Source organism: Molossus molossus, unplaced genomic scaffold, assembly GCF_014108415.1.
Source record: "Molossus molossus isolate mMolMol1 unplaced genomic scaffold, mMolMol1.p scaffold_m16_p_20, whole genome shotgun sequence".
Lineage (NCBI taxonomy): Eukaryota > Metazoa > Chordata > Mammalia > Chiroptera > Molossidae > Molossus > Molossus molossus.
In genome coordinates this window covers 30,817,229-30,829,417 of record NW_023425356.1, presented here as the reverse complement: position 1 = coordinate 30,829,417, position 12,189 = coordinate 30,817,229, and the positions used below count along the sequence as shown (strand labels likewise).

The 12,189-nt window shown below is 50.0% G+C and overlaps 1 protein-coding gene across 1 annotated transcript in view; it reads right to left on the bottom strand.

Annotated features, from left to right (window-relative positions):
• NFASC (neurofascin) overlaps positions 1-11,473 on the bottom strand; it is a 172,282-nt gene extending 160,809 nt beyond the window's left edge. The window contains exon 1 of the mRNA XM_036272167.1: positions 11,429-11,473. The gene's annotated coding sequence lies outside the window, so the exon portion shown is untranslated. The remainder of the gene's footprint in view (positions 1-11,428) is intronic.
• Positions 11,474-12,189: the final 716 nt, after the last annotated feature.

Sequence of the window (12,189 nt, the reverse complement as noted above, 5' to 3'; positions counted from 1 at the left end):
AGCCTTTAAAACATCCCCTTACCGTCCAGCTGGTGTGGCTCAGTGGATGGAGCATCATCCCATGGACTGAGAGGTACCGGTTCGATTTCGGGTCAGGGCACATGCCGGGTTGAGGGCTCGATCCCCAGTAGGGGGCGTGCAGGAGGCAGCCAGTCGATGTTTCTCTCTCACATTGGTGTTTCTCTCCCTTCCTCTGTCTCTCTAAAAAAAAAAAAATCAATAAAAACATATTTAAAAACAAAAAAACAAAAACACATTCCGGTGCCTATACCCAATTATCGGAGATGGTGATTTATTTGGTGTAGAGTGGGTCCCAGCATCAGAACATTTAAAAATCTCCCCAGGTTGGCCCTGGCCGGTTTGGCTCAGTGGTTGGAGCGTTGGCCTACGGACCAGAGAGTCCCAGGTTCAGTTCCCACTAGGGGCACGTTCCAAAAATAAATAAATAAATAAATATCTCCCCGGGTTGGGCTTGCAGGTTGAGAACTTACGTGGAGGGCCCTGCCAATCCGAGTGTGGTCTGCCGACTGGCAGGAATGGCATTACCTGGCAGGCTGTCAGAAACGCAGGTTTTCAGGCCCTATCTGGACCTTCTGGTTCTGCTCTGCACTTTAAAGAGAGCCCAGGTGACTGGAGTGCACCAGGAGGATGGAAAAGGACAGGCTCCTCCCCGTGCGCCAGCCAGGGAAGCCCTCCCCAGCCCCAGGTGGGCCCGCAGCACACCTGCTCCCTGCCAGGTGGCCCACACGCCTTGAGAGTAGAGCAGGGGACTCAGATGACGGTGGGAGCCCGTCACCACGCTCTGCCTCTGGGCCTGCATCACAGGGCTCTGTGCAAGAGCTGCTGGAGTCCCAACAAGCCCCTCTGTGACGAGGAGGAAGTTGAGAACGAGACCCTGTCACCATGTAAGTGACAAGAAGAAAAAGGAGTTTCTTTCCCTTCCACAGAATTCTCTCCCCCAGGCCCTTACCCCCTCCCCAAGTGCTCTATGCCACAGAAGAGGTGAGCTCAGGACAGCACCGCCGCTCTGAGTGCCACCGCCCAGTGCCACGGCGAGATGCCTGACCCACCATAAAGGCAGCACTGTCTCCGCAGCACGGAGGTGGCTGGTACCAGCTAAGCCTCATGAAGGAGGGAATCCTCAAGAGAAGGCCAGACAGAGACACACACATAATCTGGCCCCTCAAGCATGCTGCACCCCGCCCCCAGCTCTGTATCCCGGCTACCACTTCTTTGTTTCTGTCATTTGTGTGTGTGTGTATGTCATTTTTCACACACGCCTGCCTTTGCTCTCCCATTAGACTGAGAGCAAGCATCTGGGTTCCTCCTTTGTCACTGTCCTAGTACCAAGTACAGAGACTCCCACCCAGCAGGGGCTCGATAAATGTTATTTGTTTTCCCGTGCACATATTTCCAGGAGTCAGGGCCATAGCTCCAGCCTAACAAGGAGCTAGTCACAAGCAGGTGTTTACTAAGGACTACTATCAGCACACTGAGATTCCCTGGGAGAAAACAAGAAAATTATAAGGCATGACTTCAAAAAACATGCACTCTGGTTTAGGAAACCAGATTTACACAGGGCAAGCCTAAGACCACAGACCCAAGGAAACCGAGCATGTTTATGATAAAGTTAGGCAGGCGTGTGTGTGGGCACTGGCATGTGCCACAATGGGCACTCTCTGCTCCAGTCTTTTGACAGCATGTTATTACTTACTTATTGATTGGCATTTTAAAGCATTTCCCCTCTGGTGCCTATACTACCCACCCATGCCCCCATCCTGGGCCATGACCACTACCCCAAGCAAATAGGACATAAAGATGCCTAGAGGTAGAAGGGAGCCATGTCAAGACCAGGAACTCCTCTCTGCTGGTTGCCCACCCGACACAACAGCACACCATCTGTACGCCGCTCCACCCCGAGCCAAGTTTCCTGGGCCACACACACTGCATTGCTCACGCTCTCAAGCCTCCAGAACGTCTTGGATCAGGCCCCTAGTACTCCAGCCAGGATTCAGGAGCCTGCTCTCTGCCCTTGAAAAGAAAACTGCAGTGTGTTGTGGATGCTTGTTTTCACTATAACATCAAGAAAATCAAGGCCAAGCTCACAGCCACACGCAGACTTTCAGCTCAGATTCAGCATGGGACTCTCTCCAGCAATGCTCAAACTCACCTACATTCAAAAGTCTACTTTACTCCACATCACAGAGGTTTGTGTATGAGGGACCTACGGACAAGGGCAAATGGCTGTGGTCAATATTCCGTGTAGGGCTGTGCAGTACAAGACAGTAGCCACTAGCTGCATATGGTTACTTAAATTACATTAAATTCAAATCGTAAGTCAATTCTCGGTCACAGCTACATTTCAAGGGCTCAGTAGCCACAGGTGGCTAGTGCTACCATGTTAGTTAGACAATACAGAAACAGAGCATTTCCATCATCACAGAAAGCTCTACTGGACAGCACTAGTACTGAACCTTTAGATGTTTCATTTGAAGTAATTACTAGGGTCTTCTGGGAACCTCTGTCACTCTCTCCGTATTTGCTGGAGAGGTTGTAGGTACTCTAAAATGTTGAGTAGTGCATTTTTCACAGCGAAAGACTCAATGTGCTAAGATTCTCGTGTAAATAGAAACACTCTAAGGCAAAATGTACAGGTCTACAGACTGGGCCATTTTAGCATGTGTATGTGCACACATGTGGTCTCTCCCTTTTAAGAGGGCAAGTATTCATTTCCCCTAGCCCATACTTGTGCTTTCATCACAGGGCTGTGAAGTCAGGAGCCGTAAACCAGCTTGCTGCCAGAAAGTTTTCATGCAGCCTAGTCCTGGACAGAGCTGTTTCCTAGATCCCTTTGGGTGGTTCCAAGCATTCCCTGGCTTTACCTTCTAGCCTGGCATTATCGGAGGAAAAAGAAATCTTTCAGAGGGGAGGTCAGCACCCTGGACAGCGGCAAGCTCCATATCAGTGCCTGACAGAAAATTCCAGCAACTTCCCTTTTCCCCAAACACCCCTTCAGAAGGAACTGGCCCCAGGCACCACTAGGTGTCTGTGAAGGGATCTCCCATCCACTTCTCCTAGCACCACAACAAGAGCGTGAGCAAGCTCAGCTAAGAAGCTTTCGACGCTCCTCACCAACTCCAAGAAAAAGACCAACTCAGTTTGTCAAGATTGCAGCCTGGGCCCTGCTGATTCCACAGCTCCAGACTGGCCAGTTCAATGCCTGACCACACCTCCCCTCCTCTCAACTCTCGACCTTTGTTATGCTCCTTTACCCTACCAGAAATGCCCACCTCCTTACCATTACCTATTCAAATGCTACCCACTCCTAGAAACCCAAACCAGCCTCTACTTCTCTTCTCAATCTTCCCAAAGGACTTTCCCTAGATTTCCTCTCTTCTCTGACATCCTAAAGCACTTCTAGATTAATCACGCTTTAGGGAACTTCATTACATATCGTCTTGTACAATTACTAGGTTCAGATGTAGTTTTTTTAAAGTTCCTGGTGATCCAGTATGTGGAAGAACTAGCTCTGCCACCACCAGCCATGTAGCCACAAGCAAGTCACATCTGAGTCTGCTTCTTGATCAGTAAAATAATAATCTTGGACTAAATCGTCTGTAACATTCTAGGAGTCAAGGATTCTCTCAAAACAAGTTGCCACCTGGATGTGTGCTGTGCACAGAGTACAGGCTTCAGAGACTAACTGCAGATGCAACAAATATTATGTAAAAACAACCCAAGGCACAGCCCAGGGCTGGGGTCAGCCAGAACCTTGGGTAGCTCCCGACATGAGTCACAAAGGCTTCAGTTCCACTCAGTGTGTGATGATGATCAGAAAGAGATCCAGTGTCTGTCCTCGCCTACGTCAGCATAGGAAAATTGCCTGTGGCCTCAGAGGCATTTTCCTTCATCAAGAACATGTCACCTCCAACATGTGGAAAAATGCCACACAATGAGTGTTACAACAGTGGCATTATAATAATGTCTCCCATGCAAAGACACATGGATTGGTCAGCCAACACCTGACATCAGCGTACTAACTTCACTACTGATTATGAATAAGCCCATAGGCTATGGAAAATAACAAAAAGCATAATTTTTGGTGGTACCCCAAAATAAAATTCTGGTTAGGCTTATAAGTCAAGAAGTTCCAAGGCAGAGGGATAACTGACTTGAAATTTCAGTTCGGTGTTGTATTTCTTGTCAAAATAATAGTTAGGATACTTCTTCATGTTTAAAATCCTGTTCTCAAAGCATCCAGCTTATGAATATACACACAAAAATTAAGGCCCAAAAATGTTGAATAACTTTTGTATTATAAAGAGCAGAGTAGAACTAGAATCTAGTCGGAATAGTCTTACTAACATAGGCAGCATGCACACACAAGCCTGCACACGTGTGCATATAATGCGCACTCAGATAATCTGGGCAATATAAACAGGCGAATATGAAATTCACTGACCCTGGAACTGGAAGATGCCACTGAATACTTGCATAAAATGCTACTGCCCAAACACAGTGGCCAACATTAGTAAAGAAGGAGGGAATTCTCATCACTGGGAAAAGCCCTTGGAATTGCTCTGCCAGCCATTCACTCTCATCTCAAAAAATCACAAGATCTGAAAACAAAACTTAGCAACTGGTCAACCCACCCTAGGTAGCTTAAACTGGATCCAGGAGAGTGAGCTCAACATGAAGTCCAAAACCGTCCAATCCTAGGCCTTCACCGAGCTGGCCATCCTAAGTGCCCAAAGAAGGCAAGCAGGGAGACCCCGTACAACCAGCGTGGAAGAGTAAAGACTCCAGTGCCCAGGCTCCTCTATGATTGTGTCTGACTGGGCTGCTCCAGACATATCTGCATCACTGAATTACATGCACCCACCACAAGCCATATCATTTATTCCTCATGATTCAAAGATGAGCTGCACATTCCTGCCTTTGCACCTGCTCTTCCTCTAGTCATCTGATTATCAACTCTTTATTATTATTAAATCTTCCAGTGTTCATGTCTCAAGACCCACCTCAAGTACTTTCTCTTGCAAGAGGCTTTTCCAGATCAGCCAAGCCCAACATAATCTCCTGTCAACATTCTAGCATTTACTGCCTGTAATTGGCAACTATTTCTTATATTTGAACATATGTCTCTTATCTCCTTTAGGATGATGATGCTTAGTGGTGATGATGAGAATGATAAGACCTTCTCCAGAGGGACATCTGCCACCCAAGGGCAGAAGTAGGTATGAAGCTAAGTACAGGGGCTGGGTGGGCCGAGCAGAAACAGCCCCAAAGGGGGTCCAACAGACTGAAGACAGCTGACACGGCCTTCTTCCAGCTCTGGGTGCCAGGTTCCTCATTCTAGGACTGAGCTGGAAATCCTCCCTTCCTGCCCCTGAGCTGCTGATCCCAGGCTGTTTATCTCGTTAACTCTGTTTATTGTGATCCTGGTAAGAGGTTCAGCAGCACTCCAAGCCCCTCTCTAATTAAATTCATTAGAACAGATTGGGGCTTTCCTTCTGCATCTCAGAAAAATCAACAACACAATTAGCATCATAATGATGGGGAGAGGGGCTGGCCCAGCCAGAGAGGGGGAAGAGTGAGGAGGAGCAGGTGAAGGAGAAGGAAACAGATGCTCTAACAGCTGCTTCCCAGAGGAGGGGGAGCTGCAAGAGTCAGAGGTGATGAGAACCCTACCAGGCCCCAGGCACTCCAACTTTTTCACGGCTTAGCATTTGGGAGAGGAAAGACAGGATAAGAAATTAATCAATGACATCAGTTCTAGAGACATGAACTTCTGGGACAAGAGACCTTCAGCAACCTTTCAGTTTTACAGAGAGATGCATTTAAGCTCTTTTAATGATGGGGCCGGAAGTAGAACACAGGCTCTCATGTTTTCATGATGATGACCTTTTCTGTAAGACTTCACTGCAGAAACCTGGGGAGAACAGACAGATATGGCAGGTCACTTCTTTCCCAGAGAACCTGAACCCACCAAATTTTGCTTATACACCTAGTGGGTTCCCTTATCTAGAATAACCTCCGCTTTCTTCCGTATCAAAATTCTATCAGGTCTTCAAGGCTCAGCTCCATCCCCACCTCCTCTGTGCCAAGCAGGTAGCATTTGATGAGTATTTACTACCAGCTAGGTACTACACTGGGACCTTCACCACCTTATCACATTTCATCCTTATAGTATCTCTGCAAGGTTCCTATTAATATCCTTTTACAGGCAAGAAAACTGCAGCTCCTCAGCTAGTAAGTAGGAGAACCAAAATTTGAATCTGTAGTTCCACCTGACCTCAAAGATGAGCAGTTTCTATTATGCCTGACTCCAACAGCTATACTAAGGGGTCATTCCTTCTTTAGAAATTTTACTGCTCATGCCTGGCAGGTGTGGCTCAGTGGACTGAGAGGCATCCCATGGACTGAGAGGTTCCAGTTTGATTCCCAGTCAGGGAAGATGCCTGGGTTGCAGGTTTGATCCCCAGTAGGGGGCATGCAGGAGGCAGCCGATTGATGTTTCCCTCTCACATCAATGTTTCTCTCTCTCTCTCTCCCTTCCTCTCTCTCTCTCCCTTCCTCTCTCTCTCTCCCTTCCTCTCTCTGTCTAAAAAGTCGATAAAAACATATTTTTTTAAAAAGAAAGAAATTTTACTGCCCAGGGTCTGAAGACTTAATTAGACAGTCTTTTATTATTCCCAAGGGGTTTCACGTCTCTGTCTTCTCTCCCCTATTTGGAAGCACGAACCACATTTCTGTGTCCTTCAGAAGGACACAGTAGGTCTTCAGAAATGCATGCTAACTGAGCCCTTCTAACAGATTTTTCTAGAGAGACTTGTACAAGTAGATAAATAAAGAACATCCTAATTTTTTTATTTTCCACCAGGGAGGGGAGCTCAGTACAATAGAAGAGGAACTTTGGCCTCAAACAAGTACAGGTTTAAATTCCAGCTTTGCAAATCCCCTGTTCTTAAACAAATAACCACCTCTCCGAGTCTGTTTCCTTATCTGTATAATCAGGATCCTAATGATATTTCTTTCTTTCTTTTTTTCTTAATCCTCACACAAAGATATTTTTCTATTTATCATCAGATAGAGGGGGAGAGAGAGAAACATCGATGTGAGAGAGACACATCGACTGGTTGCCTCCTGCATGACATGACCTGAGCCTGGGACGAACTGCAACCAAGGTATGTGTCCTTGACCAGAATCGAACTCATGACTCATTGGTCTGTGGGTCGACACTCTAATCACTGAGTCAAACCAGCCAGGGCCCTAACGTTATTTCTTTATGTAGGGTTAACCCCCATGAAGATTAAATGAAATGATGTATATAAAGCACAGAATAGGGTGCCCAGCATACAGTGAGCACTCCATAATGATAACTGTTGTATAATGCCACTTTAATTTTTCCTGGCTTGTCTCAAGATCTAATAAAAGGAGGGTGGTTCAAGGGTTCTAGCTGGCTGGCACAATGATCCAGGTCAGCAAAGCTGCAGAGGTGCCTACTCAAGCACCCAGCATAGTCATTGGTTCCCAGAGCCCTCCCCTATAGTACTAAAGACCGGGCCACCAGCATGTAGCTAGACCTCGGACCTAGCTGGGCATTTTGAGTCAATACTCAAAACTTTAACATTAAACTGCTCTAGCCAAAGTAGGGGTTTATTCAAAGAGCTTGGTGCAATCACTCCAGGTCCTACCATCCACCATGACTCCTCCGCCATGTTCCTCCAATACCAGGAACTCATCCAACCTCTGTTACTTTGTATCTAAATATTGTCTGTGATCTTGCTCTGACTTACTTTTCCATTTCTGCATTTCCAACATGTGACTTACACACCCAACACCTAGCACAGTTCCTGGGATATACCCAAAGGCTCAGGACACACTAATGAAATGAACTAAATTAGGTGTGTGAGCAAGAGGAGGGGTCTCAGAAGATGAGGCTGGGTGTCTCTATCCTTGGGCTCTTTCCTAGTTCAGCTATAGATGTTAACCTCTGCTCAAGCATATGCCTTCTAAGGATCTCCCTGCTCACCATTAACTACCACATCTGGACTTCTCTGATGACTTCCACCTGACTCTGACCTCCCCAGAACTCCAAGACCCTTCCACCAACATCAGAGTATTTTCATTCACTCTTGGTTTTGAGCACAGACCTGTGCATGACTTGCTATCCCCCCATCAGACAGGAGCTTCCCGAGGGCAGACACTGGGCCTCTTTCCTCTGGCTCCCTGACGTTCTAAGCATATGCTGACCACACTCTGCCCTCAAATACAAAAGCTTGGGAAACGGGAATGGGCGAGTTGAATAGCCTCGAGCTTGCCTTAGAGTTCCGTATGGGTGCTCCCTTCAGGCGGAGACATCATCCAGCAGGGTTCAGCTGCACAAAGAACACCCCTTTCCTCCCCCTCAAGCCAGGGATCTGGTGACATCTTTCATCTCACCTCCTCCTCCACCCTTTTCCTCACAGTCCACTTCAGAGCTAGCCCTGACCTACCACCCAGGATGGCATCACCCAGCCCTCCTCATAGCTGTGGAGGAGAGGGGGCTAATACCATTGGAATGAAAGGCGCTGCCATTCAACACCCCGTCCGGATAATTCTCACTCAAGCTTATCTACGTTATTTGTCTGATTACTTGCCTCTCTTTTCCATTCCACTGGGAGCTCTGAGAGGTCAAACCCTGTCTTGCTTTTCATCTCCTGTCTACGGCCATGCCACCCTGAACGTGCGGTCTCATCGCATCTCTCGGATCCCAGCACCCAGCAGAGCAGCACACTGTAGGGTTTCATTAGTACCTGCTAAAGGAATAAGTATGTAACCAGCCTTAAGTTCCTCTCACTTCCGTCTCCCCTCCTCCCCAAAACAGACAGAGATCTGAATGAACTTCTCTGCCTCTCTCTTTCTGGTTTTCTAAGAATTTCTTTTTCTAAAGACTAAGTGATGATGCTCACACCTCAGCTCTTGGATGGTCTTGAAGGTGCCAGGGGACGGAAACCAGCTGCAACACCAGAGTGATGGGAGCCTTGGAAGCCTGTTCCTCAGTCACTGCAGAAATAGGACGCTCTTCTGTGCATCCTCCCCCTCAGATATCCAAAGCCGGAACCCACCCTCCGGATATCAGCCACCTCCTCATTGTGGTCCTGAAAGAATCAGCCAATCGGGAGCACTGTGGAGAGCTAGCTCCTCTTTTTGAGCACCTCACTGTATCTCTGTGTAGCCTTCATGATGTCAAACAAGGCATATGGGTTTGAGATTCATTTCACAAAACTAGGAAATACATACATTGTTATCAGAATCCCCTGCTTAACTGGAGCCCCAATCAAGAGTTTCAATGGCAGGGTCTTAATCCAATAAGCTCTTGAGGATGGCTGCAGGTGATGCCTCCTCCTGGACCAGGAAATACCAGGGGAAGTTCCTGTCCCTCCCCACTCTGATGAGAGGGTGCGCAGAAGGGCAACAAAGTGGAGGACCGCTAGTCCCCCAGCCAATTGCCCTCTTGCCAGGCACTGCCTGAGTCCTGGGCAGCGTGGCACGTGTGCTGGAGTCCAACCACTCAGATGTGTAAAGTGGCAGAGAAGGGACAGCAGTTTGCTCTTAACCTCCAATTAAGCCTCAGGGTTTTAGCTGAGGTCCCCAAGACAGGAATTGGGTTGCCACTCCCGGTTTCATGGGGCAAATGCAATTTGTGAGGCTAAGTGCAAAGGTCTCTTTCCTTTTTTGTGTTATTTTCATTCTCTCTCTCTCTCTCTCTCTCTCTCTCTCTCCACACACACACACACACACACCTTCAGCTGAATCCAAAGACAAGCAGTACTAGATGTGTAGCAGACCCTCCACCCCCAACTTATCTCCTTCAACTCTTCCTGCAATGTAATCCCACCAGATCCACTCACCCCCAAACCAGGGCGAGGACAGGTCTCTGCCTTCCTTCTTCTCGCTGCCCCCTACTCCCACTGCTGCTATGGCCCCTCTCCCCAGGGGCTTCCTCTTTCCGCACATATTTCCCTAGGCTTCTCCCACTTAAGTCTCAAGTTTGGTGGGTTCTGAACTTGCCAGTCTCTGGTCCCATACAAACAATTCACCTCTGGCCCTGCAAGTCCGCCCTTGCTGACGATTTGATGAAGGCCCAGCAGGACTCACCACAGTGCCAAGGGTAGAGAAGACACACCAGGCCCTCCTCCCGGGGAAACAGACAGGCAGGAAAGAGGCACTGTCATCCACTCCCCCAGACTGAAGGCTTCTCTGCCCGGCACACACACACCACTGCCAAACGCCAAGAAGGAATCGGAGCAGAAGCTGGCTGGGCAGGGCAGGAGAGGGGCTGCCACGGGGACCGGCGTCTAGGTGATTCAGCACTCTGCCCACTCTCAGCCCAGCTCATTGGCCACTCTCAGGAAAGCGCCTAATGCCAAAGTGCTGACTCGGAAGCTGAGGAGGAATCCTTTCTAAAGTCCAAAATTCTCCAGCCATCCAGTGGGGCTCCTCATCCAGGCCTTTGCATCCCAGGGCTCAGAACAAGAAGAGGCTACTCAGCCATTCGTAGGACCCCAGCTCTTCCCCAGCCTCATTTTCCTGTGCTCAGCACCCCCTCCCCCAGTCCATCTAGGAAACAAACCTGCACAGCTAAGGGAAGAGTAACATAAGAGAGGCCTACCAACACCAAGCATACTGTGCCCCCAAACCATGAATAGGATCAAACACGTAGAAAGGGGTTATAAGTGGCACAAGGGAGTACACAGGCCTGCAGAGCCAGAGGCCTCCCCAGGCAGGAAAGGGGTGCTCAGGGGCAGACGAGGCTCAGGCTACAGGCAGCACCAAGAAGGGCAGGAGGGGAAGGTGATGGAGGGCAGGCCGGATAACAGCCAAGGAGGAGAAGATGGGGTTCTTGAGAGGGGTTCTGAGGCAGCTGGGAAGGGGCTGAGACAGGGTGTGCAGAGAAGACTGAGGGAGCTGATGGAGAGACAGGCACATAGAGTGATGGGGATGCAGCGGGGAGGAGGGCAGGGGAGGCCAAGGAGAGGGGCTTAAGTACAGGGCAGGAAAAACAGAAGGGATGGGGGTCAGCAAAGTGGGATGTGGAAGTACACAGAGGTATCAGGGCATGTGGGGACAGGGGCAGAAGGAAAGAGGAAAGAGGGTGAGGATGCAGGAAGGGGGGAGGGATGCAGCCAATGAGACAGAAAGGGTGTGGGGTGTGCAAGAGGTCGGGAGATGGATGGGAGTGGGGTGCAGATACGGACAGAACAGGATGGATTCAGAGCAGGTGACCGGCAGAGAAAGGCCAGGTGTGGACGGAGGGGGATGGGGACAGGTTCGGGGTTGGGGATAGAAAGGGGAGGGCGGGAAAAGGGGGGCAGTCCTAACTAGGTTTCCATGACCCCGTTGTGCCCCCACCCCCATCTTCCAGGTGTCCGAGCTCACCTACCTCCAAGGGCTGGGCTCGGGCCCTGGGCGCAGTCCGCGCGGTCCGCTGCCGGCGCCGCCACTACCCCCGCGTCCCCTGCAGCCTCTAGCCTCCAGCCGCCGCATTAGGGCAGAGACCAGCCCGTGCGCGTCCCCGGGCGCGGCGCGCCCCCGACACCTTGCGTGCGCGCGCCCGCGCCACTCCCTTCGCGCGCCGAGCGGGGACCCGGACGCAGGAGGCGGAGGGAGGATGCTGGGGCGCGTCGGGAATCGGTCTGAGAGCCTGGACCGGGAATAGCCTCTTCCTTCTCTTCTCGCCGAGCCGCGGCCGCTCCGCGGACCGGCTTTGGAACCGCCCCTACTTCGCGCCGTGTGCGTTCGGGAGCGCGCGCTGCGTGCCAACCCCCCGGAGAGCTGCCCAAGCCGGCGCATCACGTGTCGTCCTGTACCTGCTCCTCCGCCATCAGGCTGCGACTTCTTGGGGACAGAAATGTGTCTTCCCAGGGTGACCTGCTATGGTAGACTCCAGGAATGTTTGTGGATTGAAGACTTGTTGGATCCCAAATTGGGGGTGTGAGAGAGGCTGTGACACCTGCTGCGGGGAAAGTGGTCCTTTAAAAAAAATGGGAGGTTTCTTCCGTCTTAAGGGGTTCAGGCCGTGTCCCATACTTGAGTTTGCTGGAAAAAAGCCAGGGCCCGAGAGACAGGAGATCCCAGTGCTAGTCCTTGCTGGGTGACTAACCTCTCACCTGGGCAAGACACTTCTCTGTGAGCCTCGGCTTC